We start from the raw sequence: 13,060 nt of genomic DNA, 5'->3' as shown, positions 1-13,060 counted from the left end.
ACTGATGCTCAAACAAGAGTCGTGCTTGTATGATAATCATCAATCCTAAAATGCTATTGGTTACTCTTCTTTTAGATTTACATTCTTTGGAGCACGGACTGCATTTTCCACTGGATTTGGGCACTCTCAAAATGTAAATCGTTCACAATAACAGTAAGTTCTAAAAGTTCCTGTCCTCTCATCAGGGAGTAAAAAGCACTACCCTGGCACGTAAGCAACCAGTTACATACAAAGTGGACAGTTCAAAAACATCCTATCGGCCGAAATTTGTTTGCATGAACTATTGCCAGATACATGCAAACAATTAATGCAGTCACAAAAATTGAGATTAGTTCACAAAATTCACAACAGAAAAAAGGGGGGGGGGGACTCAATTCATCAGATGATTTATTTTTAATGATCAGCTCTAAATTAGAGAAATTCTCCAAGAATAACCTTATCCCCTTCCAAGGAAAATCTGGGTTGGAATTTATCAATATTTGCCACCATGATTCCTCAGTTTAGGTGGTATGTTATTTCTTGGTTTGTTCATATTCTTGTCAGAGAATATACCTGAAGCACCAGCTCTTTGTGCTACTCTACAGACCATTCCTATTGCCCCGATACTTGGTTAAACATTTCGCAACCCTCTGATGAAAGGGGCTGTGGCAGTACAAAGTATATGGAGTGTTAATTATTGTTTCTTGGCTCTAGGAAACCAGTGTGTTCATTAGCATGAGCCCCCTCAGTAGAGAACAAGAGGATCTTGATTCTGTTCTCTCTCTCCAACCATCTGTAACTAAAAATAATTGCTTCGAGTTCTTTGAAGTTCAATCTGCACCAACAATCACTCTGACCTATTATTTCATTTTATCCTTATCCTTCTCTCCCACACAAAAAAAAACCTTTGTCAAACCTTTGCTATCATAAGCCTTACTTAATAAGGAACCTGTTTCACTAAAATCCTTCCAATCCATAAAAAGGAGGTTTGCATTGCAACCCAATAAAAAAATATATATATATTGTCATGCTGCTTTTGATCACTCCCCCCCCCCCCCATTTCATTCTCCATATTCCAAAATCCTTCAGATGTTCTGTTACAATGCTTGTCAGTTCAGAGACAACCAAAGACAGTGCAGATCACATATGAATAAGCTTTCTGTGAAAAATTCAGTCAGGAGAGCTGGAAACCTGCATGTGCAAAGCCTCAAGCTTTGCTCTTCCTCCTCCTCCTCCTCTTCATTTCTTTGTCGTTAATCAATTATCTGGATTATTCATCTCCTGGTTTACGTTTTGTTTAGTTTTTACAGCATAGCAAATCCAGCTCAAACTATCAATTTTCATTGTTTCAGAGGAACAGGGAATTTAGAGAAGGAAAAAGACCATTCCCCCGCTAATGCAAGATTTATTCCTTACAGTATATATTATAATATTTTCTCCAGTCTGGCTACTAAATTTCTCCGTGATGTGGCTCACACTGTCCTCTTCCCTGGCATGATGCTGCCCACATGCAACCCAAAGTTGAATTTACTTTTCTCATTGGCATACCTCATTACAAACACGTCTGATTTCCTTCCTTCTATCACACTTAAGGGCTTGTCTACACGACAGAGTTAGGCTGGCTTAACTATACCACTAAGGGCTGTGAAAAATGTTACACGCAGCGCAATATAATTAAACCAACCTAACCCCCCAGGGTAGACACTGCTATGTTAATGGAAGAATTCTTCCGTTGACCTAGCTACCACCTCTCGGAAATGTGGATTTACTATAGTGATGGAAGAACCCCTTCCGTCGCTGTAGTGTCTACACTACAGCCATGCAGCTGCAGTACTGTAGCTGTACTGCTGTAGCATTTCTAGTGTAGACATACCCACAGCTTGCATACTTCCAAACTGAATCTCATTTTGTTTTTTTGCCCAAGTTTCTTATAATTTCAAATTTTTGCTAGTAGGGAGGAGCTCTGTTGGATGGGTTGTGGGGAAAGGGGTGCATAGGTGGACAGGTGGTGGTTGGGGCCAGGAATTAGAAAATTTGGGGAGGAAATTATTAAAGAGATTCATCTTATGCCAGCTTTCTAAAGAGTCCCTGCTCTGCTTACTGTAGAGATATGTTTGTAGAAGATTATAATTTAGAGATGCTCCCTCATAAAGTAGAGTATTATGAGCATAGGAATTTGGAGATGGGCCCTGGAGACAAAGGATCCACATTTTAAATAGAACAACAAATTATTTTATTTTTTTTGTTGTTAGTAGCAAGACTTTGTATTGCACTTTATTGGAAAAATGTGACTTCTCTTGTGGGACGGTGGTATAGTAAAATATGGATTGTCCTTGTACTGGAAAATTTTTACACCAAGTATGTACACAAGAGAAGCACAAAAAAGAGGATGGGTATTTAGAAATTTGGTCACTCTTTTTAGCGTATTCAGAAGAGGCTCCCCAACCAGCAAGCCAGACTCTTTAGCCAGATTCTTTGAGTGATAACCTGTACCTGAACAAGTAATGTACAATGTAGAATGTTAATGTTTTATTGCAAGGCCTGTTCTACACTAGAATTTTATCTCAGTATAATTATGTCTTTGAGAGGTATGAAAAATCCACATCCCTGAGAGGTGTAACTATACCAACCTAATCCCCAGTGTAGACAGTGCTAGGCTGATGGAAGAATTCTGTTGACCTAGCTACCGCCTCTCAGGGAGACAGATTACCTATGCCTACAGGAGAAACGCTCCTGTCGGCGTAGGTAATGTCTACACTGAAAGGCTACAGCAGCACCTCGGTAGAGTTTAAACTACAGACAAGCCCTACATTTATCTTAATAAAAAGTTTAAAATAGTATCTCTGATCTCTTTTTTGGAAGTCTTCTCAGTCTGAAGAGGTCATTAACTTGTAGATTACTTCCTCTTCCAGCTGATTAATGAAGAGGTTAAATAAGACTGGCCTTAACACCTCTCCCTGTAAACCCCACCAGACACCTCTTCTCAATGCAATACTCTGCGAACCATCAGTCTGCTTTTGCACATAGTCTCTTAATCAGATCTTATATTGCTATCCTAGCTAAACAGATTTGTCAAGTTGATTTCGTGAAACAATATCAAATACGTTACAAAATATGTTATAATTTGTAGCAGAAGAGAATACAAGTGTGGGATTGTTTTTAAGAGAAATATTCTTAGCAGGATTTATTCTTCATAAACCCATGTTGCTTATTGAACTTAGTTCCATTAGCTTCTATAAATTCAGTGATTTAATCCCCTTTATTTTACTTATGATTGAAGTTATTTTTCAAAGGGGTAACTGCCAGGAACACTCTACTTTCCTTTTTTAAAAAATGGATAGGATATTTGCTTCTCTTCCATCTTCCAATAATTACACATTTTTAATGGTTTTTCGTGGGGGGTGGAGGGGGTATTTTTGTTTGGCTTTTGTGATACAGCAGCTTTGGTAAATAATTCCTTAAAATGAAGTTCACTTCTCTGCAGATGGCCAGCATAAGGTCTATGCATCATTTAGGATTGATCTAAACGAGGGGGGAAAAGTTGTATTTTTAAATCAAGTTAGCTAATTTAAGCTAGTTTAACTCAATTGAAACTACTACTTAACACTAATATAGACAAAGTCTAACATGTTTAGCTCTTCCCTTGGCTTTACCCTGATCAGTTTAGATGTGTGAAAGTACAATTGCTTTGTCTTGGCTGGAGTTTTAGAAGGTGTGAATTAGATCAAGCTAGCTAACTCGATCTAACATTACACCTTTAAATTCTAGTCTAGACAAGGCTCTTGTACAGGAGGCCCACTGCAAAGCTGTAAATTCAACCTCTTATGCCCTATGAATGCATATTATCCAGACTTGCTGATCTCCTATTGCTCTTTTTCCTGGTCTACATGTATATTTTTTAAAGGATTTCAGTGTCTATGGGTTATCATTAAATTCACCTCCCTCCTCCATTTATTAACAAAGCTACTCTCCCTCTAGAACTTTTCTCTTGATATACTGTATTTCTAGAAAACACCCTCCTTTTTGATGACGTTAACTTCCCCTTGCTGCCCTTAGCTTACCTCTGTGACTGTATATTACAGTGTCATGACCATGTCTATTTCCAATACAACTGTTTTAACCTCAGGTGTCTGAACAGCCTCTCTTTAAGCCATACAGGCTGTTGACTGGTCCTTCCATTCATTGCCCCCTACTAGTTACATTTCTTCATTCTCCAAAATATAGCTTCTTTAAATCTAACACACTTGCTGTTGGTGCATTCTGTAAACCCACTCCTTCCTAGGCTGAATTCATGCAGCTTTTATCTCTAGTTTTCATTTCCCTCTTTTTCTGTGGTTGAGCAAGCCACATCTTGTACAATTTCCCCAGCTGTATCTACAAAGGCACTGAACTTGATACAGATATGGCATATTCTGTCATAGCTATTAACCCATTATCTTGTAAGTGGCTTCTCTATCACTTGCTTCAGGGATCCATCTCATCAATTCACTGAGCTTTTGTCTCCCCACTCCACCCCTTTTTAGGCTGATAAATGGGATGCAATATATAATATGTTTAATAATTACTTACACAATGTTGGAAAACCCACTGTGCTTAGCAAACAAGTTAATTGATCCTATAGTGGAATCAAATGTAAATATAAACACACAAGAACTGAATGTGAGTATGAAGATTTTAAAACGCTGGGATGAGAACCCTGGTAACTACAGCAATAGTCATCTAAGGCATGTGATTCTTACTAGTTGTTTCCCTGGACAGGCTGTACAATACTAACTTTTTTTTTTTTTTTTTCTGATAGCTGCTCTAATTTGGATAAAAACCTTCAGTTTTGGACCTTCTCTGGTGTACAGTGAAGAGAAGCAATAAAGAAAAGACCTTGAAATGAAAGGATGGCTATCTACATCACAACAGCTAACCTCTAGCACGTACTTTGGGGATAGGGAAGCTACAACCAGTTTACGTTACTGTAGGATTTTCATTTAAAAACCACTTGGCCTATTGCAATCTCGATAGCTTTCAACAAGTAACTACTCTGATGATTGTAAAGAAATAATGCCTAAATTCCTTCGGTGACCTTTTTAAACTTCAGCTGTGTGGCTAATGCTTAGCACTAGTTCAAATAGGCTTGTAGCGTCTATCCTCTCTACTCCTTTCAGGTTTTGTACACTTCAATGAGGTCCTCTCTTGATCTCCTCCCCTCCCTGCTCAAAGGATACAGTCCTAGCTTCTGTACATTTTTGAATATTTATAATGATGCCTAGCTGAGCAGGGTCACCCATCCTTATGATGATGCATTAACCAAGCCCATTAACTTGACACATATTTGCAGACAATTTTGGACTTCACAAACACTCAGACAGAGACAGGTTATCCAATATAGATTTATTGCTTCGTGAGTGCAAGATATACCCCTTGAAGTCTTGATGGGCATCAGCCTATCCTCCAGCAATTACTGATACCAATTAGCATCTACACCTTCCATAAGAGATAGCAACAATATAATCAATTGACTATTCCTCCAATCAACGGCTTAGCTAAATAGGAGTCTTTTTTTTTTTAAATGAGAGCTTGCTTTCAAATCAGTCAGGAACAGTTCTACTGCACTGAATAGTGCACAAAACCAAGGTCCCCAGTCTATAATCTGGTCCCAGATCTGCCACGGGTGCCATCCTGATTAAGGCCAGCCTGTCCTTGACCCTTGTGTGTGGGTACAATGGAAAATAGATTGAAAGGTGACATCCACATCCCCTGTATTCCCCTTGCAAGAACCAGGGACAATATCTGTTTCAGGAGAGCATGGGAAATGTTTTGGCTAGTTATTACATCCTTATTGTTAAATAGCATACCAATGTAAAGAACAGTCTCCAACATCTTAATCACTCCGTTTCTGAAAAAAGATGCTCAAGTTCTAAAACAGTTACGGAGTTTGGGAATTTAGCTGAATATCTGATGATGCCAACTGCAAACTGTGAACCTGCCCAGGTACACCAGCATTGAAGACGTGTTCCATTTGTATTTCAATACGCACTAGAGCAAACTGCATGTAATAAGCTACACACTAAAATATCAGGGGTTATTCAAAGGTCAGGCCCAAGATCTTGTACCTCAGGGTAACGGAACCTCATGCATTCTAATGGTGAGCTTCTGAATCATTCAGATCTGCAGGGAATTTTTTCCATGGACTTTAGTATAAAGAATACTAATAAACTTCAGTAAGAGGATAACTGTGTTCTACCACCATTTCACAAATGCCGCTTTTCCCACTGCATAAATACGATCTTTAAATCTCTCTAAAATATTGTGCCATAAAGCGGAAATCCCTTAGGGTCCCTTTATTTATCCATACCATGTTCACTATCATCTGAGCAATTTACAAAAAACTCAGCGAAGTCAGAAAGTTAGGCGCCTAGGCACTTTAGAAAAATCCCATCAGGTGCCGTGCTGCATCTTAAGGCACCTAATTACCTTCAAAAATCTGACCCAAGTGCTTAACAATCCTCTGTAAGGTAGAGGAGTGCCCCTTTTAAAGATAGGTACCATATATACCCGATCATAAGCCGGTTCGTTTATAAGCCGACCTCCCCAAGATGGATAAGTAAAAATGGAATTTTTTTATGATCCATTCATAAACCAACTGTATAATTCAGGGGTCAGCAAACTTTGGCTCCCAGGCCATCAGGATAATCTGCTAGTGGGCCGATATGGTTTATTTACCTCGAGTATCTGCAGGTAAACCTAAGTAAACAAAGTGTCCTGGCGCGCCAGCTGCTTACCCTGATGGGCCGGGACAGCAACTGGTGGGGAAATTTTTTTTGGGGGGGGGGGGGGAGAAGCTGGGGTTCAGGGGAATAATCCCTGTGACCACCCCCCACATGACCCCACCCCTAGCCTAGGACCCCCACACTCTCCCCATCCCATCCCTTCCCACCTTATCTGGAGAGGGCGAGGGGAGGATGTCTCTGGCCAGACCGGGTGGCGCGGCCACAGCATGTTCCAGCGGGCTGGGCCGGGCGGCACTTCCACAGCGTGCTCTGGTGGGCCGGGTGGTGCAGCCACAGCCTGCTCTTGGGCGTGGTGCTGAGCCCCAGAGCTGCAGCTGCTTCAGAGGCTGTGGAGAGCAGCGTGGCCAGAAGCGGAGAGACTCTGGCCCCGCCTCTTCCCTTCTGGCTCGGCTGCCTCTCCTTGCTCCCTCTGTTGGGGGGAGGGGCTGTGTCCCACCTCTCCCTCTCTATACCCATTCATAAGCCGACCCCCTTCTCTGGTGCTTCCCTTTTTTACTAAAAAAATTCGGCTTATGAATGAGTATATATGGTAACTTGTGCACAAAGAGGGTAAATGCCCAAGGTCACACAGGAAGTCTGTGGTGGAAGTAGGGAATCCACGTCTCTCAAATCCTAGACTAGTTCCCAAATCACTCAACCATCCTTATAGTTGTAATCCATCTCTCCACACCCAGTGTTTGCCTTACAGCACACCCAGGCCATGTCAGCTTGAGGGAGAGATCAGTTTCAGAATCTATACTTAAACCGCTTCAGCACTTCAGTGTAGATGCTCACTACAGTGACTGGAGGGATTCTCCTGACACTGTCGTTAATCCTCCTCCCCAAGAGGTAGTAGCTACGTTGATGGAAGAATTCTTCTGTCAGCCTAGCACCTGGGTTAACTTGGCATAGCTACGTTTCTCCAGGGTGTGAAGACACGCCTGAGAGACATGCTATGCCAATGTACGTTTTCAGTGTGGACCAGCCCTCAGATCCCCAGCATGCTAAAAGTACTGCACTGCTACTACTTTCCAAGGCTGCCCTATTTTATTTTAAAATTTTCTAAACCATGCCTCTTGCTACAGTTGAGAGAGAGAGAGAGTTTGTCACTAGTAAGCTACTGAGATTTCATACTTTAGGACATCAAAGCATGAACGATGTCTTTCAATTTTCTCCACTTTATCTTATTAAAAGAAATATTTTAAAGAACATTATCCCTTGAAGTCACTGGATACCAAATTCTGCAAAAACAAAAGACCTCTCACTTTTGGCTGTGGGTCAATGCTGCAGACAGACATAATACGTTTTCTTAAGGACATGTCAAAGCATTTTATATCCAGGATTTAAAGTCAGAGTGGCTAACATGCAATGTGAGACAAAGGAAATCCTACACTGAATTTTGTGAAGGTATGCTTTAGGGAAAATGTATCCTAATGCAGAAGGATTTAAATTTCCACTGAGCTTCTTTATCAGCTATTTTACTGTGTGATATTAAATGGTTGTAAACTGAAACAGCACAATGATACACTGTCTCTAAAGAGAATTTTAGGTTACTCCACTGACATCCTTAAACTAGTCTCTAGTCTGCCAAGATGCTTGCTTCCAAGGACTGTTCTAATGCCAATTGTCAAGTCAGCAACATGTTCCTCATGTTGAGAGGTTATTTTCCAAATCCAGAGTGTTGACATTTGCTCCTGAGGCAGGTCAAAACAATCCATGCTATTCCCATTAGATTAAAAAGCAGAACTATCTTGTGGAGTCATGGCCATATTGTTGGCCATGTTAAACAGTCAAAGTAAAAACTTGCGGTGTAACAAGGTCTGATATTACTGTATAAAGAACAGGAGTACTTGTGGCAGCTTAGAGACTAACAAATTTATTTGAGCATAAGCGTTCGTGGGCTACAGCCCACTTCTTCGGATGCATAAAATGGAACACACAGAAAGAAGATATTTATACATACAGAGAACATGAAAAGTCTCTAAGGTGCCACAAGTACTCCTGTTCTTTTTGCGGATACAGACTAACTCGGCTGCTACTCTGAAACCTGATATTATTGTATGTATCGATGTTGCAGACAGGAACTGCTCTGTATGGAATACAAGGCTCCAAGTCTCATCTCAGCAACACAGCATGTCTGTGTGTGTGCGCTCATTTTTGTGCACATGGAGAGGGAGCATGGTCTAGTGAATATTGCACTAGAATGGGACTTGAGGCACCTAGATCTGCCATTGCCCAGTATATGATGTTGGCCAAGTCACTTCCCCCGACTCTGTGTCCCTGTTTCCTTCTCCCCCTCTTTGTCTTGTCTACTTAGATTGTAAATCTTGGTGGCAGGAACTGTCTATTCCTATGTGTTTGTACAGTATAGAGCAATGGGCCCCAATCTCAGTGGTGTCCACTAGGCACTGCCATAATATTAACAGCTATAGTTGCACACACCTAATCTGTGCATGCACAGTGGTTATTTCTACACAAACATGGCCACTTGGGCACCTAACCGATCAAGTGAATGCACAAATACCCAACCTGCACATGCACAGTGGGTACTTAAGCGTCTTTTGTACCTTTGCCTTGCCACAAGGTCATCAAGAAAAATACTGCTGATAGATGTTTTTAGAAGGTAAGGGCAATATGCCTGATGGGCCAATGGCCATTATAGAAAGAAAAGAAAAGCAAGAAAAACAAGACACACCTTGGCTTGGCTGGAGCCTGGAAATTTCCTAATGTCAACGTAAAATGGATTAAATCAAGCTATGTCTGGAGCTGTTTGCTCCCTGCAGTTCCTTAGTGCTTTCTGGAGACATAGCCGCTCTCATTCTATATGAAACCTATGCTGGATTGACAGTTTATAATTGACTGTAATCCAATCAGCAGAGAGAGCAGATTTTTTCTAATTCACCATTAGAACTGAACTTTCACTTTCAGCATGATGTACATATCCCACCCTCCTATGCAATATGTAACAGCAACTGTAGTGTGCAATTATAATATGGGCTGATAACACAATTAATCCAAACCTCAAAATGTATTCGATAGATAAACTCCTTCACAAGCCTCTCTGATTACTCTAAATGTGTACATTCATGCTGTCACATCTTACCTAACAGTTATCAATCTCCTTTTCTGCAATATTAGAATGAGTTATAATGAATCTGCCAGTTGCAGATGGTACAGAAAACCAGGGTACCTTATTCTCTTTAAAAGCAAATCCCCCACAAACTCACTCATCCTCTCCCAAATATAAAGGAGCATTTGTTTACCTAATGTGGTCATGAAGTTGATTCAATCTACTGTGTGTGGCTACAACAATACGGACAAACCTCATGCTCCAAGGCACAGGCTGATCATCTACAGTTGTTGAGAAAGAATCTCTCTTCCATGTGTATTTCTGCCCAAATGAGCAGGAGCTCCAGGGGATTTCTTTTTTTTTAAACATTCCTCAAAAGTGTCAGACATAGGACACTGCTGGATCAAATGAACCAATGACCCAATGTAGTAATGCAAATTCTATATTCTTATATATCCTATTAGATTACTCAGATGGTTCCCCAAGTCTTTGCCTCTCTAACAAACATTACCAGCATGGCTGCAAGATCTGTTCACTGGCCCCCACAAATCCTTTTGAGTTTGATTTTAACACAATATTCTCATTTGAACCTCATTTTCCTGCTCCGTGGGTCTGATATGGCTCCGGTGGTTAGAACTTTCTCTCAGACTGTTGTGATTTTTAAATGGGGGATTTTCACACTCATGCTAGGTCATTTATCTAATAACGGTATTTGAAAGGCTTAGGTTATCAGCACTCTACTGAGCAAACAGCAGGCAGCCCATACACTTGGAGGGGCTTTGTTCCCCCATTTTTCACGCACAAATTTCAATAGAATTCTTAACTCCCCAAGATAGCACATTATAGGTCTGGGTACCAATCACAACTCACAACATTTAGGTACCTAGGAAGTGACATTAGCTACCATAAGGATTATACCAGTAACTGGGTTTTGCTAGTATTTCAACTCAGTGTCATCATTTATGTATCTCTCTCTCTCAAAGGAATGAGCATATGGAATAGGATGACAGGCAAGGCTACTGATGCATATAGCAAAATGATATTAAGAGACAAATAGATTTCATGTTAAGGGGGCGGGGACAGACTGACAAAATAGGACAGTGTGGTTGAAATAAATCAACAGGGAACAGATGTGCTGGGCCAAATGGCCTTTTCCTTTATAGTACAGCAATTTGTTATTTCCTTATGTTTCCAGAACCCAGTCAACAGCACGGCATTAAAAATGCATGGACCAATTTGACGTATAGCAGGATTGTTTTTTGGAAAGTCTGAAGCGTTTGGAGAGGTTCAACCTCTATTTACGTATGTCTTTCCGCTCACAGAGTGAGGTTGTGTGGCAGGGCAATGCCCTGTCCCCATTCTCTGATGCCCTCGAAACTGCTGAGACCCACTTTCTTTTTAATGTTCAGACTATATTTTTTTCCAAAACTCCTCCACTAACACCAGTACAGTGCAACACCACAATGTGTAATCTACGGTCACCAGACAGCAAGTGTGAAAAATCAGGACAGGAGGTGGGGGGTAATAGGCGCCTATACAAGACAAAGCCCCAAATATCGGGACTGTGCCCATAAAATCGGGACATCTGGTCACCCTAGTTTAATCCCTGCTTCTTTCAGTCCCTCTTTATTACGGCCCTAGGAGGAAAAGAGATCTTGAGAGCTCTTTCAGTCTGAACTCAGCTAGCCTTGTTCCTGTTCCTGTTGTCTGTCATTTATTCATTCGCTCATCCATCCCTCCCTCGAACCACTTCCTTCCTGGCTTTTATCAGGTTAACCAGCTGAGGACTAATTAGTTCTGTACCTCCCACCTTCTGATTAGCTAATTGCTCAATCAGCCATCACTGGGGAAACTAATTCAGACTACAGTGATCAGAGTGCTGACCCACCTATCAGGCCTCGGCATTCTATCACAGGTTGCAACAGAAACATTTGCCAGCCAAAGGGTATCACATGTAGCATATAATAAATTCATCCTATTTTGAGTAGTAAGAGGAACAGAAGCTGCACTTCACATTGGCCACCCACAGAGGGGCAGGAAGGGAGAATGCCAGGAAGGGAGAGTGCCTAGTTTTCATACTGATTCTGCTTGATACTAAGTGCATTTTAGGAATTGTCTGATGCAGCCTGGGGCCAGATATTACCCAGGGTTTTCAGTACAGCTGCTCAGGACTTTTCTAGCAAAGTAATTTTTCAACAGAAAATAGAGTTTTCACAAAATCAAAATTCATATTTCATATGAAGTTGGTTTGACCCAAATTGGAACATTTCAATTTGTTGAATTGAATTGAAATACTGTATTTCATTTAGAGTCTGTTCAGTATTAATCTATATCAGCTGTGGTGCTTCATGGCTCAGACCCCATACTCCAACTACGGGCTGGGCTCCTTTGCTAGATTACATCTCCCAGGATGTCCTGTGGCTCCCTTCTGACTGAGCCACGTGGTGCAACATGAGAGTCACATGACTGAGTGCCAGTTGTTAAAGAACAGGCCCTTTTGGGCAAAATGTTTCAAAAATTTCAACCAGCTCTATACCTGACCATGGAACTCCACTGCCTGTCTTACACGTTTGAGTGGGAGCAAAGCACTAATCCAGGGGTTCTCACCTGTCAGAGGGCCCCAATCACCCATGATGCTCAGGGAATAGTGAGATCACAAAGTGTGCTCTCTTTGCACACCTCCATCTATACACCTTCCTATTCATGCAGTGCAAAGAGCCTGGCTCTTCTTGGAAGCAACCTGATATTACAAGTTCTCATCCAGTTTTTGATGTTTGGATCTTGAAATCCTGCTCATGATGGTCTTCTGTCTTAAAAATAAAAGGAATGAAAGGAAATGAGTTTCAGCACAAGCCCACTGTCGGAGAGCAAGAGGGAAAGATGGATCACCTAAAAATGGGGTTTCTTCACTAAATTTGTCAGAGAACGCATAGGTCATTTGCTGCTCTGCTTTCACTAGTTGGGACTGCTGCACAACCACGTCTGATTACTACAGAGCAAGGCGAAGGTCTGATCTTTCAGAACGCGGAGACACTGAACACGTCGTGTGGCACAGTAAAATCTTGAAATACAAATTTAGCAGCCTACAAAAACAACTTCTGAAAGCTTCTCAAACAGCAGCCAAACAGGTTTGTGCTGCTATAGGAACATCCTAATTTGCATGAAAAAAAGTCATCCTGTTTGTTCTGACACTGTTCTGAAAATAGCACAGGTTCTCTCAGTCACTCTAGCTCTCTGAAACTGCAGCACA

General features: G+C 41.3%; 1 protein-coding gene across 2 annotated transcripts in view; it reads right to left on the bottom strand.

Moving 5' to 3' along the window:
* The window catches only part of DAB1 (DAB adaptor protein 1), a 701,405-nt gene that overhangs the window by 500,505 nt on the left and 187,840 nt on the right, over positions 1–13,060 (bottom strand). The window lies entirely within an intron of this gene.

This window comes from Malaclemys terrapin, chromosome 8, assembly GCF_027887155.1.
Source record: "Malaclemys terrapin pileata isolate rMalTer1 chromosome 8, rMalTer1.hap1, whole genome shotgun sequence".
Taxonomy (NCBI): domain Eukaryota; kingdom Metazoa; phylum Chordata; order Testudines; family Emydidae; genus Malaclemys; species Malaclemys terrapin.
Note: the sequence above shows the minus strand (reverse complement) of the source record. Positions and strands in the feature narration are given on the sequence as shown.